This window comes from Engystomops pustulosus, chromosome 2 (genome assembly GCF_040894005.1).
Source record: "Engystomops pustulosus chromosome 2, aEngPut4.maternal, whole genome shotgun sequence".
Taxonomy (NCBI): domain Eukaryota; kingdom Metazoa; phylum Chordata; class Amphibia; order Anura; family Leptodactylidae; genus Engystomops; species Engystomops pustulosus.
The window spans coordinates 205,562,641-205,582,805 of NC_092412.1; the positions used below are offsets into that span (position 1 = coordinate 205,562,641).

At 37.3% G+C, this 20,165-nt stretch overlaps 1 long non-coding RNA gene across 1 annotated transcript in view; it reads left to right on the forward strand.

Annotated features, from left to right (window-relative positions):
- Window positions 1-17,760, forward strand: part of LOC140119157 (uncharacterized) — a 49,689-nt gene extending 31,929 nt beyond the window's left edge. Inside the window, exon 2 of the long non-coding RNA XR_011853334.1 lies at window positions 15,477-17,760. This is a non-coding gene — a long non-coding RNA (uncharacterized lncRNA). The remainder of the gene's footprint in view (window positions 1-15,476) is intronic.
- Window positions 17,761-20,165: the final 2,405 nt, after the last annotated feature.

Here is a 20,165-nt window from a genome sequence, read left to right on the forward strand (position 1 = left end):
TGCATTTCATTTTTAGCATGTTTATCAAATAATAGGTTCAGATCAAGCAATCTGTCCAGAGGCCTTTATATACAAAGTATTGTAATTGTAAATCAAACAATAACGGTTTATTTTATGACCTGCAAAATAGGGTTGTGCTAAAGTTTAACTAAAGGTGACAATACGAACATCCACAATTAACTAGATAAATAATACTGTAACCTCTTGTGACTTTGACCGAAGTCAAAGTGAAACATGCTGAATAGCTAGGGAATACATTGCAAAGATGTTAAATAACAAAGCATTTGGAATGGTAATGAGGATATTTAATTGGACCTCCCATCTGGCCACTTTTTAATAATGTTGCTGGCATGCCTCCATGTTTTCCACTGTACAGTAATATCAGAAACTTAGAAAAACATGGAGGAAAGGTTTTCAGGCTACTAACGTTCTCGTTGGCAGGGTAGAAACTCTCATTTTAACACCTATGCCTCTTGGGCATCATCACATTATAATATCTATAGAAACTCATGAGTTGTGAAGCAAAATAGAAAATACCTTTACACCCTATGAAATCCGACCATGTGTCAGTTGTAATAGAGAATAGCTAAACAAATACATTGAAAGCATAAAAACCTCATGCAAATTGTGTCCCTGGTTTATTCTCTCTCAGAAGCCCATTGCTAATTCCAATCTGAATTTAAGGTATATCAAAATTTTATGACTTTAGACTCTTTGTTCTATGCTACACAATACATCAATTTCTGTATAATGTTGGTGGCTGTATTTTTCTCATATAGCTCTACATTATCAGCATAAGCTTTCACCAAAATACTGGCCAACTTTAGTCACGGTGAGAGGGAGTATGGAAGCTTACTGCGTACAACAGTAGGTGATAAGCTTGAGGTATGTCTTCATATATGTCTCCGACCATAATAAAGATGTAAGGGTATTGTCACAATCATTCACCTAATATGTTGAATTGTCCAGGCATGGAGGGCACATTAGGATTCATGTGGCTATGACAATGTGGAGGGTGGAGTTTCCTAAAGAGCAGTCAATAATAATCTTTTATTATCAGTTGTCAGGACTTGAACAGGTGTCCTTTGGTTCTCTACCATTGTGCTATGTAGCTGGATCGTTTGTACTTGCCTTTTTGTTGTTGGTGTTTCTGCATTACCTGCTGGTCTTTTTTATTCTCAGCTGTGTTCATTTGTATTATCCTATCAGGGGTGGCCGGTCTCCATTTAATGCTGGTTTTGTCATTCATTATTTGCTGGGTATTGTTGTATCTGCAGCTTATCCCTGGCTCTGTTCTGTAGGAATATCTTTACTTACTATGTAGCTTGTTTCTTTGACTGTGGTGAAAGATTCTATGAAGTTTGTCTTGTCTCTTGTATTCACTCACCACTTTCCTGTCTGTTCCCATTTGTCTGTGTTTATTTTCTAGTGAGTGTATTTGTACCTGCTCTGGTTATTTACCCACTATTCTTGTCCGTTCTATTCCCCTTCTTCCTGTTTTCAGTCTTGGTTGTGTGTTTGTGTGAATTCTGGGATTGCTTTCAGCAATTGTTTCGTTAGGGGCTCCCAAATTCAGTATACCAGACCCTAGTATCCTTTAGTCCTTTTCCCAACTATCTGGAAAGGTCTTCATGAGAGAGAAAAGTTGTTGGTCTGGAGCTAACCGCAGGCAGGGACTAGTTTAGCTTTAGAGTAAGGGACAGTTTTCCTTTCCCTGTTTCCCTAGTTCTAGCTGCTTTCTTTATATGATTTCCTACTTCCTTGTAAACCGTGAGATCAGTACAAAGATAAATGGCAACAGTTGTAGTATAATGCGAAAGTGTAGTCAAGCACTAAAGCAAGTTTAGTATGCAGATAAATGCTAATACAATAGTTGTAGGAGATCACAAACAGCAGCTTTACTGAAAGGGGTGTTCTCATGTGGACATTCATATTAAATTTATTTCATCAGCCATATACAAACATCTGTTCAGTTGGATGTTATTGAAAAAATGTACTTGTATGAAGATAATTTCCTATAAGTATAGCCATGTTGTGCCTTAGAAACAATATTTTAGTCCTTGGATACCACCATTGCTACAGGAGTGATTGCATAAAGAAACAGTTTGCTCATATGAAATGGCCTGGGAATGAATGCATATCTCACAGCCATCCCATGGTAATGATCCCTAAATCCAGGTAGTCAGACTAGTCTCAATAGCGCATGTGTGGCCACTGCTGCCAGTGACAACTATCTAGTTTCTAGGTAAAAACATAGCTACATTTATGGGAAAGATTTTCACATTGTTACTTTTTTTTAATAACATCCAATTGAAGAAATATTTGAATTTTTCAGATGAATTAAATATTAATGTCCAGATCAGAATACCCCTTTAGGAGCCAAGAAGCAGCTAGAGGTAGAAAGCACATTAATCTAGGTTGGAGAGAGTGGCTTTAATACAAAGGCCAATGGTGGGTTAGTTAAAGGGGTAGGCCCATGTTTGCAAATTAGCTTTATTGCCTAGCACATGCAATAAAACAAATGTCTGCAAACACAATTTATTATAAATTTGCATGTATTGTGGAGCACTCAGCCTAATTAGGATGGACTCAGCAGGGTGATATCTGTATGGCATATCCCATGGTTACAACCTGGAGTAGTTTTAGCTATTGCAGGCTGTCCCCACTCCTCCACCAGTTGCTAGAAGTGCGATTGATCTGTAATTCACGGACCGCCTACAGCTAAACTGATCTGTTAGAAGAAAGTGCTAATAGAATACATAAATAAATTCACAAAATTGCCCTTAACACAATATTAAAAATGATCTCATATCAGGTACATTTTAATTTATTTACTGGGGGTCCACACATCCCCAGGAGACAGGTCGTCTTAAATTGAGCAGGTGCTGCTTTTGTCTGGCAGAAATGGGCTATAGTGCGGGTAAGTATGCATCAGAAAGAACTGCCCAATGTTCTTGTCTATTTCTTTAACTGCCTGGATCTCTGTTTCTGTAGCTTCCAGATTTACAAGCCTGTTGCAATCAAAAATATGAGATTTTTATCTTTATTATGTAGACTATAATAAACGATGATGGAAATGTCGGAAGTGATGCTCTTTCTCCAGCCTCTATAAGTAACTTCTCTCAGGGCAAAAGATTACTCTTCTCTGCTCATTTCCATGTGAATTTGACAGTATTTGTTTTGATAGGTGAAAAGGTATAGCTTTCACATAAAAGAGGGGATTCTAGAAAGGACCTCTTCACATGTCAGAGTACATCACTAGACAACTATCTCATAGATGTCAAAAACCATAGAATATTGCTGGCTAGAATCCATGTAAAACATATCTCTAAATTGATATACATGATATTGATTAAAAAAATACTATTTAAAAAAAGATAAAAAAAGGACTTAGTGGTAAACAAAAAAGTAGTAAAACAATATAGGTGATACATTCTTTTTAGGTAATGCACAAGTTGTTCTTGCTGTGTTTATTTGGTAAGTCACAATTTATAGACTCTGTAGCACAAAACAGACATAAAAGCCAGTCTCACAGCATGAGTGTTATCAAGATGGCACAAACTACACCTTTTTTCTAGGGATCACCTAATAACCTTTTATAGTCACATAACACGCACTCAGGGTGTCATACAATTTAATGGTTGCCAAGATGCCATAACAAATGAAAAGAAACTCTTGTCTAAAAGCCGCATAGCTGACCTGTTTATCTGCGAGGAAGCTTTGAGATTATCCCCATGACTATTGCTAAAATGCAACACCTAAGGTATAAACAGTGACACAGTTTATTTTCCATGTAAACTCTGCCAATAACACCAGTGGTTAAAATATTTGAGGTTTTGTTACGGCTTCTTTATCACAACATTTGTTCCTTTCAAGGGAAAAACTTTCTTAAAACTAATTTATTTAGTGATGTTATGGGTTTTATATAAATAGATATTATTTTGTAAATTTTGAATATCTTTGTATCTGAAAGAAGATGGACTGACAGTGAAATTTGGGTGAAGGTTAGTATAATGGAAATTTCTACAATTTTCCAATGTACAGGACAGACCAAAAGTTTGGACACATCTTATTATTCAGTTCATGGCTATAAAATGTATGCACAACACAAATGATGGTCCCATCCCCATTTATAAGGCAAGTAATCCTACTTATTAAACCTAACAGGGCACACCTGTGATGTGAAATCCTTTTCTGAATTCCCCATGGTTCTATAGATCTTTGCTTGCTGTCATCTATAGAAAGCTTCCAATGCACAGGAAATCTGCCCATGGTTATACAGGTGCACGGCTCATTGTAACAAACAGCTCTGATTACTCTCTGTCATACTAACAATTTGTGCACCTGTGTGACATCACATGACCATGGACAGATTTTTCATTATATAAACATAATAACAGTATAACACTGCTACATCTGATGTAGCCCTAGGAGCTGCTTACTTTAGTAGGCAGCTCCTAGTTCAGTTTTTACAGGTGACAATTAAAATTTGTGTCTAATCAATAAAATAATATTCATTTTTACATAATTATATTTATTAAAGGGAACCTTCCAGCAGGAATTGACCTAATTAACCACTGCCAGTATGTCATCAAGCAGCTAAACACCTTCTGGATAATGTCTTTCATGACCCAGGGAGGTGGCATTGTCCTGATGACAAGTTCCCTTTAAGGTTCCATTAAAAACACAAATAAATTTCAGCGAAATTGGAAAATGTACTTCTAAGTGTATCTAAGTGTATAAAGAGTAACTCAAATCATGATAATAAGTTATATGATTTAGCTCAAAAATCTGCCCCTGTGAGTCTTGTTTATAGAGATTCAGATCAGTGGAGTCCCCTTGGCGCAAAATCTTTTGGTTTCTGAAGCTTTGTCTGCAGAGAAAGGCCAATATTTGCAGCAGGGACAGTGGTACACATTACTATTCTAAATTATCATTAATATTCAAAAATTTCTTCTACTTACATGTTAGCCTAGCTGGCACAGTAGCAGTTTAATTAGAACTGATGTCTAGCCTCAGTTGCCATGCTAGTCCTATGTGCCACTGCTTCCCTGAGAGTTCTCTCTCCTACTAGGCTGTGAGGAAGTAAACATAACACAGATTGGCTAGTACTTGGCTGGAAACCACTTCAGCCAACCAGTGTTGTGTACTAAGGGGGAAATCAGGTGTCAATCTGTATGCAAAATGCGATTCAGTATGGGAGGGCATAATGTCACTGATGGAGCTGTGAGTTACTGTCACAGGTTGGAGGCAGGAGCACATGGATTGTGTTGGCGTATACATCACACCCAGAGACAGTAAGCTCACAGCTGTGAGCTGACTGTCAGAAATTGCTGGTGGGGGCCCCCTTATGAGTAAAGTGATGGGGGACCCAGGGTGCACACCCCTGGAACCCTCCCTATAATCCGGTCCTGTAGAAAAGGTTAGGTCATATGAAGCCAACCTAAATCTCATTAGACTGCCAATTTGCTAATAAATCTGGGTGACTGTTTACATATAGAGTATGCATTGATAACTATCAATATTTTAGATTAGCTTTCAATTAATGTTTGCCTTTGGTTGGTATCTATTGTAGTCTAGTGGAACAACAAGGGGTCTACTAATTCTAAAAGCATCAAAATGAACACAAGAAGCTTATTTGCTTACAATAAAAGCAGAATTATCTCCAATGACAGTTCGCTGGTAAGTCTAAATGCCCCACACAATAAAGTTTTTACCATTGGAGAAGTAATGTAGGTAGTGATAGACTCCATTTAAGGCATGACAGTAAACAGATTGCTACAATGGCATAAAAATGAATTTGGTCTGCTTTAGATTTAAGCTAAATAAGTAATCAAAACATCACTATTGGAATAATACATGAACATTTTTTTTAAATTATTTACTTTCCCTCTGGCAGATTATGAAACTAAGCTGTAAAAGTATCATTTAAACTTGAAAGAAGCAATTTCTCTCATTTCCCCCTGGGGTGACACGTAAACAGCATTCTGTCTGATTTTGATGTGTGTTATCTTAGTTTACAGCAGGGACACATATGTAGAAGCCATTACCTGTAGGCAGCATTGTCTTGTTATATCAAATATAATATAAATATCGCATTCAGGAACATTTGACCCTGTGTTTTCGTGCTGCTTCCTTTCATAAGTACATGTATAATGAAAGTCTTTCCTCCAACACTTTACTATATTCTGGAGTCCATTTATATCTGATATATACTGCTTTCACTTATTACCGATACTGTTCAAAGAGTCATCACCTGCCAAGAAGAGATACTATCAGACAGATAGCCACAATACACATTTTTTACAGTAAGTATGAATATGGTAAAAAGATTTACCATAAATATATTAAAATAAATGTGACAGTAATTTCACACTGTATAGAAAGGTTAAAAACTATAATTACAGCATCAAATCATTACATTCAAGGTTGTAATGAAAAGTAGGCTATATCCATTTTATTAAAACAGGTTTCCAGAAATTTAGGAGAATTTCACAAAACGAATTGACTATACTGGATGTAATAATAATTAAACTTTTAAAAATATATTTACTGTTTTAAAGTCATTCATTTATTATTTCAGCAAAGAAACTAATCATAGCAAGGCACTAGGGACAGAGGAGCCTGTACAGTAATTTGCCATTCTCTGCAGACAAATTTTCAGAAGTAACAGTCACCCCAAAACGTATATATAAAGTACAGTAACAAAGAGTAAGCAAGTGGGATGAGGTCAGACACTACCAACCCCTGACAAATGTTTATAACTATTTTAACTACCCTTTTTTCTTTTCTTTTATTACACTGCACTAACAAATAGGGGCAGTTGCAGAATAATCACATAAACCCTGGGTAGAAAGAAACCAATCCTCAAGAAACACTGGTGGACATAATGGGACATATTGGGACTATTGTGCAATGGGAAAACAGACTATAAAAATATATAGAAAATAGTAAATTATAGTATAGTAATGGTGTTTTTATAAAATATGTAAAAATAGAGTAAAAAAAGGGAACATTCATTTAGAAATTCGATATGATTGCTAAAAAAATAAATATATTTTGTATTTTTACAAACTGCAAGCCTACATTTTATAACATACTTCCTTAATGCTGTGTAAAAATAATTTTGGTAACCAAACTCACAAAAAAAAAAATCACATGGACAATCCCAAAAATTTAAAGGCATTAACCCCTTAACGCCGAAGCCACTTTTCACCTTCCTGACACGGCCCATTTTTTCAAATCTGCCCTGTGTCACTATAAGTGGTTATAACTTTGGAACGTTTTAACATATCCAAGTGATTTTGAAATTGTTTTCTCGTGTCACATTGTACTTCACGTCAAAATTTTGGTGGTATGTTTTGCATTTATTTCTGAGAAAATCTGATATTTGGTGAAAATTTGGAAAAATTCTCAATTTTCGAAATTCAAAATGTTTTTCCACACATAAGTCATAACACCAGAAAACGTAATAACTAACATTCACCGAATGTCTGCTTTATACCTCCATGGTTTTTTATACATACTCTCATTTTTGTAAGATGTTATGGGGCTTTGAACATTAGGTGCGATTTTTTACATTTTCATAAAAAAAAGCAAAATCCTGCTATTGAGGGACCTGCTCAGGTTTGAAGTCACTTTGAGAGGCCTAAATAAAAGTAAAACCCCATAAATTACCCCATTATAGCAACTACACCCCTTAACGTACGTAAAACAACATTTATGAAGTTTGTTAACCCTTTAATTGGTTTACAGGTGTTAAAACAAAATCTAATGCAATTTTGAAATTAATTTTTTTTTTTACTAAATTAATGTGTTTTTCATAAAATGTACAAATTTTCAGTGGATAAAATACCAGAACGCTCCACAAAATTTGATACCCAATCTCTCCCGTGTAAAATAATACCCCATATGTGGTGGTAACCTGCTGTATGGGCACTCGCCAGGGCGTTGAGGGCGGAGCTGCGCCATTCAGAACAGATTATGCATTGTCACTTTATAATGGCTATACAATCTTTATTTTTTTTGCAATTTGGACATATAAGGGCTTATTTTTTGCGACCTGAGATGCACTTTACAAATACTTCACTTAAGTGGGTCTATAGCTTTTTGATGAGATTTTATTAACTCTTTAATGTATGGAGGAAAAGAAAATTGTCAATTTTGGGTTCTTTTTTTTGTATATTTTGGGGGTCGTACACCGTACACTAAAAAGATACCTCATTTATATAGTTTTTTTTATATATTTTACAATTTTACAGGAAAAAAACGAATATAAAGAAAATCTCATTTGTTTTTGCATCGCCATCTTTTCGGAGATATAACTTTAATATTTTTTGGTTGACAGTGCTAGTTTAGGGCTTATTTTTTACGTGTTGAGTTGTCCTTTTCATTAGTACCATTTTGGTGCACATAACTTTTTTTTGATCACTTTTTGGAACATTTTTGTGAAGAGATTTTATGAAAATTTACATTTTTGGCAACTTTTTTGCGTTTTGTTTTTAAGGCGTTCACCGTACGGGTCCAATAATGATTCTGACTTATTGTACAGATTGTTACGGACGCGGTGATACCAAATATGTGGGTTTCTTTGGTGATTTTCAGGTTTTTTTTCACTTTATTAGATGTGTATAGGGAATATTTGTGTTTAGGGGACTTTAACTTTATTTAATTAATTCTTTTTATTCAAAAGTGTGTTAAATTAGTGTTTTTTACTTTTTTTTCTTTACTTTTACAGGTTAGCTTGAACAAGCGATCCACTGATCACTTGTTCAAGCTATTCTTCACCTAATACAGTGTAATACAGATGTATTACACTGTATTATTTGACACACTGAGAATGCTGCGCCTCCCGGAAGGAGGATCGCGCAGCACTGGCAGGCCCTGCGATCGGAGCAGCGGACCCCCCCTCGGCAAGCGCCGCGGGGGGGGTGGACCGATTCCAGCTAAATCGCTTCTGCAATTCTGCCGACACCTGCAGCATTTTGCGGGAACGCACCTCCCGCCATGCAGTAATAGTACGTCAAATGTCGGGAAGGGGTTAAAGAGACCCATAACCAAGAACAGGCACAAAATATATTGTTATCCATAGTCTCTTTCTTTCTAAAAATCAACTTTTAAATTATGCTAATGAGCCATAAAGGCCCCTTGGGGTGTTGCCAAAGCCCCTCCGCGCTTCAGATAGAGGCTATTAGACTATCTCCCCCTCCTCTCTTCTATCGCTACCTGATGTAATCTCATAGTAGCAGAGGAAGTTTGTGAATCTGGAGCACAAAACGAGTTCCAATAATACCACCTGAATCTTTTCTGGCTCATTGGCATAATTTTGAAAGTTAATTTTTAGAAGGAAATAAATAAATATCCCAGGTTTACCATGCTTAATTTGATGGTAGATTTCCTTTAATAGTATCCAAATCTACATCTTGATAGGTCAAAAGGGAACACCTGAACATTTAGTTATTTTTTATTAGAAAGGTTCAAGTAAAGTTATATAACAGGATAAATAAAAAAAACTAAGGTACAAAAAATAACGCTGTGAAACACAGCTGAAACCCGCCTGGAACTGCTTTGGTCGGTGCTGGCATCTTGAATGGCTGTTCAGCTGCCAAATATTTTCACAAATTTGTATTAGTGGCCTGTTCTTAGGATGTGATCAGTTAGTGGCCAAGATCCAGCCTCAGTGCTGATCCAATACTTTTGCACAGGATTTAAGATTTCAGTACCAGTGTTTAGCTACCAAGACTTTTGTTACTGAAACCAAATATAGTTGTTAGCTCATTATAATAGTGTCTAAAGTTAAAGACCTTAGAGCAACCTCAGTTTCATGTGGTAGTGGAAATTAATATCTTCTTACAGAACATTATGTACTTGAAACCAATTAGTACAGATGAACCAATTAGAACCAGGTAACTTTACACAGCTGAAAGTTTAGAGGATGATTATATGGGTATGTCTCCATTGGTTCTCATTTAGTTGGAATGGAAACTTTTACAGTTATGTTAATAGTTGCATTTACTTATGATCCTTGGATTTAGAAATTGTGTTAGAGATATTGGTTTAGTAGATAAATTGATGCATAACATAATCGTATGGAAATAAATTAGTATAGTAATAAAATCTATTGAATGAGGTCTTGTGGTTTTATATCCAAATAAATTCAGTTTAAAAAGTATATTTTTCTTGAATATAAATTATCACAATGGGTATATCTGAACAATGTATGTGTAATAAAATTTATTACAAATTTATTTTGGAATGAATTCCTGACTTTTGGAGAGTTTCCCACCCCTTTTCAGATAAGTGACTGGCTGGACTCTAGGGCTCAATGGAGCAAATTTATTATAGCTGGTGGGCTAGTCTTAATAAATCCCCCACTGGATAATTTTATATCCCAAAAACTAATTAGATAGATGAGATTACTGAAAACCCACCTGTTCATGATTGCCTGGAACACACATTAACTGTTCTGCTCCCTCACCCCATGTCTCCATCTTCCCTCAGATATAGATTGCGAGTTCTCACAGGCAGGGTCCTTCTCTCACTTGTTCCAGATCAGGCAGTTTCGGAGTTTGCAGCAACATCTTTAGACATTGCTGCAGTTTTCTTCTGCTCCCACGCTATTAGGCTCTAGAGGGGTTAATCAGAGCGATTAGATGAGTGAATTCTGAATTGGAGATGGAACTTATCTAGGGGTATGAAAATATGTTTTTTTCTTTGTATTTAAAGGTGTATTCTCATCTGGGCATTCACATTCAGTTTCATTAATCTGCCATACATAAACATTTCTTCAATTAGATGTTATTAAAAAAATGTTCCTGTGTGAAGAAAATTTCTCATAAATGTAGTGATATGGTCCCTTAGAAACAAGACTGTGTCCCTGGATACGACCACCTCTACTGGAGGGATTGCACAAGGAAACAAAAAGTTAATGAATATTAAATGTCCGAGAGTTACTGTATACCCTACAGTCGTCCTGTGGTAATGAATGCTGAAGCCAGGAGGTCAGACAGGAGTCAATAGCGCATGTCTGGCCACCGCTGCCAAAATGTAAGGTGGTCGTATCCGAGGAAGCTATCTCGTTTCTAAGGGACAACATTGCTACATTTATGAGGAATTATCTTCACACAGGAACATTTTTTTTGGTAACATCCAATTGCAGAACTGTTTACATATGGAAGAATTTAATTAAATGTGAATGCCCAGATGGGAATACCCCTTTAAGTTTATATGCAGAAATATCTACCATACATTAGCACAGAAATATCTCTAAAGAAAATAAAAAACTTAAATGTTTTTTTTTACGCATCTATCCATTTCCATAGGATATGTAATAAATAGATGTGGGTCCTACCTGTGGGACCCAAACCTTTCACGTGCATGTTCTTTCTCCATTTAACTCTATGGGAGCTAAGAAAATAGCAGAGACTATTCAATCCACACTAACAGAGAGATGAATGGAGAGTGGCCACACATGCACAGCACACTCTCCGTCCAGCCCCAGCTACAGGAAGGTGGTGAGCAGACTTTGATTCCTGAGAAAGGTCCAGGCAAGACCTATCAACTATTTCTGACATATTCTGTGGATATATAGGAATACCCCTTTAATCCATAATTTGTGATGAAGCTATTAAAAAATTCATCACAAGAACTCCCCCTCATAGTATTGGGTCATCCAGAAAATCACATTATAGTACATACAAATGTCAGCTGATCAGGGGTCATTTATCTGACAGCTTCATGTCCTCAGTAAATAGCATGGACCAAGGACAGGGACCACGCACCTGACAAGTGTTTCACCAGACAGCTCCCTCACAGAGTATGTTTTTACATGATTAACTATTTTAATGATTGTATAGTAAAACATTTTATTGCACAAAGTATAATCCAGATCAGAAAATACATGAAAACTTAGTAATTAAATTTCACTTGGCCATAGGAAGGCTAAACAGAATTTAACACAAATCCAAAATTTAATCTGGAATATATTGTATTTTCATCTTTCGTTTTCTCTCTCTCCTACTGCTCAGAGTAATGAAATATTATGTAATTTTAGAGGATTTCATAAGCCAAAGCGACTAATTCATACTGCAGCAGGTGATGATTGTTCTTATGTGTTTATCTGACTCGTTCTCACTGCAATATTCATATGTGCTGAATATATAATGAGCTTGATAAGTGAATATTTGCATATTTATTCTAGATAAGCATCTTTTTTCCTGAACACAAAATTGGTTATTAGTGAATATTTGCATATTAGATTCATAGTCATGACCTTCATGTACTGGTTTATATTAAAGCAACATTCAATATAGTGGAGTGGTACTTCAAGAATACTATCAATACTCTACTATCAAGAAGCCTAGTGACATGAGGTGGGATATTAGCTAAACCTTTAGAAAGCATTAGTGACTTGCCAGCTTGTACTCAACTCAAAAAACTTTATTAACCCCTAGTAACAAGCTTGTTTAGGGCCAGGCTATGTAAACAATTGTGTAAATTTTTCACCCTCAAAAAAGTCCTTACCTTATGGACCTGTGATTCAGGGTCCTTAATTGACCTTTTAGAATTTTTTATATGGAAAAAGATAAGATAGAGTAGATAAGAGTCCGATGAGGCACATTGGACTCACACCAGGAGATCCCTGGCACCTGCTCTCATGATGCGAGAAGTGAAGACAGGGCAGTATCCCTGCTTCACTGCACATGTGGCGTGTCTACGGTGCTTGCGCAGTGAACCTGGGGTATAAAAACCGCAGGCACCAAGGGAACAAGGTGACTATATAACTTGAGAGATGCAAAAACATTTTTGTGATATTTCTTTTACCTTTTTATTAAATTTAATTTACACTAGGGCCACCTGTATAACATGATGTAAATATACTAAGGTGTAGCTCTAGGGACCTAAGGGCACACACATGCACACTTGACATGTACAAAATATACCAATTTTGACTTACATACAAATTCAAGTTAAGGACAAACCTACAGAGCATTACTTGTACAGAACCCAGGGACTGTCTGTTTAGTATTGATGTTTGTTTTCTGTAAAAGATCTAATGCTGAATCTCTCATTCAGTGTTTTCCTCTTCAAAGGAAATACTTGCCAACTTCTGACACCAATATATAGTAAGCTGTGCTGTATTTGGGGATTGCTCACTGTGAAGCATGTGACACTGACTCACTGCTTATTTTCAAGATTACATCTTTAAAAGTGGCTGTGAGTTTAAAATCAAACGGTAGATTCTTAAATGTTTAAACTACTGTTAAAACTATATGATATTACTGTATATAACCCCAGTATATTAACCCTCCATTGAGCCAAGTTTAGAGGCTGCAAGGGTCGTGGAGGTTCAGATGCCACTATCTTTGGCTCTGTAGTACATAGAAACATGCATTTGGTGTCATATTAAAGATAAGAGTCTCATCTTTCAGATCGGTTCATCAGGCTTGTGTTTTTTTGAGCTACAGAACCTGTGCTACAGGTAGTCAGACATAGCCAGGAATAATAGTTGCAGATAAATAACCAGTTCTGGGCTATTTATTTAACTTCCCGTATCTCCGGTTATGCAATTCACAGAACCAAGCCTGATGTACAATAAAGATTAGTTTGTTATATTTCAAATGATAAAAGCATATTTGTAGGTACTTGTGAAGGAAACCGTGACATTTCAGACCCCTGTAAGGTACACAAGGTCACTTAATTATCCTTTTTAGATACTCTCAGAACGCACAGGTTCTGAGAGGCTCAGGAAGTGATTTAAAGTTGTCCTCACAGCTTCCGGATATGGCACAACAATATATCTCAACCCTGAATGGCTACAAGATGCCTTTCACTAGTCTCAGTGAAACAGAACCTTATTAACCCAATTAAGCTTCCACCAGTTCTCCTCTAATATAAGCTCGGTCCGTAACATAGGGAGAGGAACCAACCCTGTAGCATGTATATAACTGAGACAGATAAGTTGAGGTTCAAGAATCGAGATAAAAGAGCAACACAGGTTAAGATAAAACACAGCAACACAGAGTTCCTCTGCAGCCTTAGATAACACTCTAGCTTGCTCAATTAGGCTAATTAAGCTGAGGCTGGGGGGACGTAAGGGATATGGGTGGCTTGATGAACAGGACAATGTGAATCTCCCTTGTTCTTCACAGTACTATAGAACCGAAAATAGCGATGTCGAAAATGACAATCCATTTTGTTCATAGGTAAATGGGTGAGCTTTCACATTTAAGAGGGAATTTAAGAAAGAACATTTCATACTCTATATGTGAGTGCTAATAGTTTACTGGGTAAAATCTAGTGACAGGTTCCCTTTAATGGAAATCCTCAGCATGCACATAAGCATCATATGCCAACCATTACTCATTGTGCACATCTGGCACCTACTTCTGTATTTAAATAAGTGGTTATCCATTATTTAGTGTGCACATCTGATGCATTCCCACTGTTTAAACTACTAATATGTATATTTAAATTAGAAAGGTGTATGGAATAACATATATCTTCTACAACATTTATTACTATTGTTGTGTTTGCTACTAATTATACCTTACCTGTATTTTCCTAAACACATTCCCCTGATTCATTGAACACCATGGACTCTTGGGTTATCTCTTCTGTCCACCTTTCTTTTGCAGTAAATAGTAGCCCTAAGTGCCATATCTTTCATGACTGTGCGAGCTGCACGCAGATATTTTTGTCCCTGGCATAATGTAGACCACAGTTAACAATAAGCATGCAGTTTGGTTTGGTGCACATGCATCAGTTCTCTTTGTTCACCAGATTTGCTGGTAGTTTCTCACAACAGACACATCAGTGAGGCAACCCTGAGGAATCCTTGGTGAACTGCAGAATGCGTGGGGACTCTCTCCGCCGCCATGCAACGATTGTGGCACTCTTTTCTGGTTAAGGACAAAGGTTCATTGTCAACAACAAAACGTGAAGCTAAATGACTGCATATAAATAGCCTGATGATCCTGATTTCAATTGACAATAACCATTGTCACAATAAAGGCAAGAAGTCTGTGTGTGTAGTTGAGTCATTCAGGACTTATTTTTAGGCACTAGTATATTAATGACTTTTCTTCCAGTATTAGGCTACATTCACACTAACGTATGGGGGACGTATATACGGCCGATATATGTCCTCCATAGGCAGCAATGGGCGCACGGCACCCTACGGGAGCGATACGGTGCCGTACCCGGGAAAAAGATAGGACCTGTCCTATCTTTTCCCGTAATACGGTGCCGTGCGCCATAGGTTGCTATGGAGAGGGGCTGCGCTCACCTCCTCCTCCTCTCCCCGTACACTGCCGTTGCCCGCTACGGTACGGTACGGGCGGGCAACGGCAGTGTGAATATAGCCTTAGAACTACTGTAGTACTACATTACTTTTCTGAATTTCAAAATACAGCCTTTGTCTTCTTTATCTTCTGTGGAGTATATAATTTACTTATGTTTCTGTCTTTTTTTTTTAGCTTTTTTGCGGCTGGGACACTTAAAACCGATTTGTCTATGTTGTGATGGAGAATGATCGTCTTTGTATAGGATTGCAAATAATATTACGAAGAAAGCTCCGGACCAAGGATGTGTTTGTATTCATTCTTCATTGTTAAGTGTCTCTCTTTATTGTGTCAGTTCTATTATGTTGATGAATGTTACAGCTAAGCAGAATTAATCATCATATCAACCAAAAAAAATTAAAAAGTATAGATAAAATGGATTCAGTTATTTTATTTTTAGAAATCACATATAGTTTATTGAAGCTGTTACCAATAAAATGCTAGCACTGTGCTTAAAATGTTGTGCTACATAACACAAGCCATAAATCACGGTACAGACAGCTGCAGACTGCTACATGCTCCAACCACTGTCATCAAGATGCCTGTGTTTCTCTGTGGGCCACGTAAGGGTGATCAGCCTATTGTTTTGTCCGCTAAAATGATAAACTGCAGGACATTGCTACAAAGTAACCAACACATTTTTCATGACTCATCGTTATGATATAAAACAAGCTACACTGTATATAACTGTGTTTACTATACTTTTAACCAGACACAACCCCGTCATCCGATCAATAGACACAACATGTAATATCTTTGATGAATAATTAATAAGTTGCAACTTTTAACTTTGTTATATTTTTCAGTTAATACATATATACATTATTTTTCTATCTAGTATATGGTGTGTATGTGCACTGTTATGTCAGATTGTCCACCATTCACTACATTTATATTATGTTTTCATGGTTTATCACTAAATTACTAAATAATACATAATTTATGATGAAGACCACCAGGCAATATTCTAGTGATATTCCCCATTTTAAGTGTACACCATCATGCAAACTCATTCATATGTACTACAAATTGCAATGTGCATTACAAATTGACACAAATGTTATACTGTGAACTTATTTTTTTCTAATAGAAATCCTTAATTTTGTCAAATGTTTTATTTTTCTGTGTGAGAAGGGACCTACTTGTGTTATTATTTTATATACCTGCAATAAATTCAAGCTCTACAAGATCTGAAGTGTTGTATAACATGGTGTGAAAATTCTTGTTGCCTGTTAAATTAAAGGAGCTTTCTAGTTTTAATATATTCTTGCATTTGCGGAGGCTAGACAGTGAAAACCATAACAGTGTCTTATTCTAGACCATTTCCTTCTCTCCAATTTTGGAAGTGGACATTATTGTAGAAGTTAGAAACAAATAGACTTTAGGTAATTGGTCATTTACAAAATGACTGCACCAATTCATTTACAGGGTTGTTCTGGCAATTTTTTTTTAAAAGACGGGTGTGGGGGAGGCTCAGTACAAGAACAAGAAAGAAGCTATGGTTACACCCCCTAGCATGTGTCTCCCATCACTGCCATGTATGTATACAGAGGCGCAGCAGTGGTGTCATGGTCACAGCATGCACCTGCTCTAGGTCCTGGTTGCATCCTGTATAAGTATTATACACGTAATGGCTTCTGTGGGAGAGCGCTACATCACTGCGTCTATATACATACTGAGACTGGTGGTGGCGGGAGACACAGCACTGGACCAGGGCACTGGACAGAGTTAATGGGGTTATCCGGGTGTTAAAAAATACTGAGGGCCGGGCTGGGGTGGGCTAGTTAAACATAATAAACATGTACTTACCTCGTCCGGCGCTGCCGATGTCCCGCGCCGCGGTCCGTGTCCTCTGTGCTCCGGTTTGTATACAAGGGGCACACAGGGAGCTTCCGGTCGGCCGGAAGCTCCCATCCGACACCATCTCCCAGCGCTTACAAAGCTGAGAGATAGGGCCGGCCAGATCCCGGACCGGAAGCTCCCTGTGCACCGCTTCTGTGCCCCTGTAAACAAACAGGTGCACGGATTAAACGGACCGTGCCGCGGGGCATCAGCGGCACCGGAGGAGGTAAGTACACGTTTATTATGTTTAACTAGCACACTCCAGCCCTCAGTAATTTTTTACAGCCAGATAACCCCTTTAAGTATATCTTCTTTCTTCTTTTTACAGCAAAATAACCTCTTAAATGCCTCAGTGATAGTCTCATCTCCTGGACAACCACCAATGTAATTTTCTCTCTTTTGTAGGTAACATGTTAAAACTGGAAATGCCCCTTAACATGCAGACATTACACACTTTCCATAAAACTATTTTTCTGTTTTCTGTATACAGATATGTTAGTTATTATGATTTGTCCTCTGCTGCTTAATTTATGTGTGTCTTTAAATAAAAGTATTTTGTATTTATTGTTTACTATTAGATGTGTATTTTTGCAGTGTTATGATTATTTATTGAGCCCCATTAATTCCATGGTTCTGTGCACTCAAAAGGAATTCACATACTCTACATAATATATATGCTGTAATTTCATGAACTGCAGCCTTGATTGACCAACATTCTCTGTAGAAGACAAGAATGTGAGCGTGTAGTTTATTCCCTGTGGAGCAAGTTAAGATGTTCTTTTCACAATATTCTCTTTGCAGAGGTTTCTTGTGCTCTTCTTCTAGAACTGGGCTGCCTAGAGGCCAATAACAGATTTTGTTAACACGCAGTGACTAAGGTAATAAATATAGTGTAATTTGTGAAGACAAAAAACATAAAAGAAGATATCAAATTAAGTATACAAATCCAAAAAATAACTAGATACAAAGAGAAAACCAAAAGAAAAAATGAAAAAATTACTTAAAAAGACTTGACTTCCATGGTCTTTTACAAATGGTACACAAATTTCCAAAATTATTTCCTTACCGAGGCAACTGTGGTGGCACACGATAAAACTTGTGAGGTTCTTTTGGTTCACGACCAACTTTTGCTACAATGCTGGTGTATCTACAAATGGCTGAAAGAGGTTGGCCACAAATAGGAATTCCAGTGTAAGTAAAATCCCTTTAATAGTGTAACCCATACTGTATTTACACTGAAAAGCTTTGTTTTTCTCACACTGCACTGCTGGTCACTGTTCCACCTGCAGCTACTTTTCAGCACTTCACATGACTTGTAGTACCTTGCAGGATATCCTGTGAGGGAGAGGGCCAAGTGCTGATGGTACACTGACAAGAGAAACTAGTGGGGAAACAGGGGAAGGGAAGCGATTCCATGGAAAATAAAAATATGTCCCTCCAGTGAAAATACATGCAATGCTTATGCCAACAATAATGGAGCGCACACATAAATAATTACCAGCAATGAATATACCAAATGCATAGATACCAATGAATAGGCCGCACACATAAATAATTACCAGCAATGAATAAACTGCACATAATAATATCCTGCATAAATATAGACCAAAAATTAATTTACTACATACATCAATAAATATCAGCATTAAATATACTGCACATCTGGGTTGCACTTGGGCACAGACATCATTTACTGCTAGTCTGCTGTTTCCATTTCATGTCTGTGTTTGTCTCATCTATACCGCTCTTCTTCCTGTAGTTTCCTTCCTCCTTGTTGCCAATCCTTTTCCATAATGTAGAGAATGTAACGGAAACTTCTCAAGGCCATGACTTATCTCTTCAGAATTTGCCACCCAAGTGACTGTTGCCTCTGGAAAACATCTGCACACTCCATCCCTAAAAAAAATCACAGTCAATATAATGTCCCAAAGATAACAGCTAGTGCCTCCTGCATATACAGATTATACATTGCTACAAAATGACCCCTGTAGTATACAGTCAGCCAGCCCCCCCTGTAGTATATAGCCATGCCCAAAAAAATAATAAAATGATACAATAATAGTCACCTACCTGAGCTCCCTGAAACCGCATGGTCCATCCTGCGTCGCCAGCCTCTCACTCTATGTCCCAGGCGGAGCCTGAGCAATGACATCAGCAGTCCTGCGTCTGGGTCCAAGAGGGCGCTGGCTGCACACAGCAATCAGTGATATGTGTTATGTGTGGTGCGGGGAGCTGTACAGGAGCACAAAAGTGGGGGCTAAGATCTGAGGAGTGAGTAACACAGACAATAACATGTTGGTTTTTGAAATGCATCCAAACCAAAGCCCACCCCTAGTGACTACCCCAGGATTTTGTCGGGGTGCAAGGTAAGTTATAACAAACAGTTGTAATGTAAACGCTTATAAAAGACAGAGAGGCATTTTTGAACTGCAGGTGTGATGGGCTTCTGCAACGTGTCTTTAGTGAAAATAAGGTTCCTGGTGACAGGTTCCCTTTTTTTTCCTATTTCATTTCAGAGCCTAGGCAGTTGTTAGTCGGATGTGTGTGAGTATTCAAATGAGGTTATATTGCCGCTTTTCAACCTTATGGTATTTTGATGCAAAAGATTAGGGCAACATATAGGGTGTTAACAAAATAAGGAAACATGGCATAATAAATAGAGAGCTAACTTTTAGTGGTATCATCTGGGTGCAAAATATTGGGTACTAAAATGGAGTAGAAATATTGTGATTTTCTCTGTGAACCATGTATTGAGCATTACCTTTCAGAAAGTATGTGTGGGGTAAAAATGCTTACTACATCCCTTGATACATTTATTGAGGGATGTAGTTCCTAAAATATGGTCACATTTTGGTGTTTTCACTATTCTTGTATCTCAGCGCATCTGCAAATGCACCATAGCAACTAAAACTATTACAACAAAATTTTACCTTGCAAAAAGCAAAGTGGTGCTCATTCCCTTTTAAGGTCGGTCATAGTTTC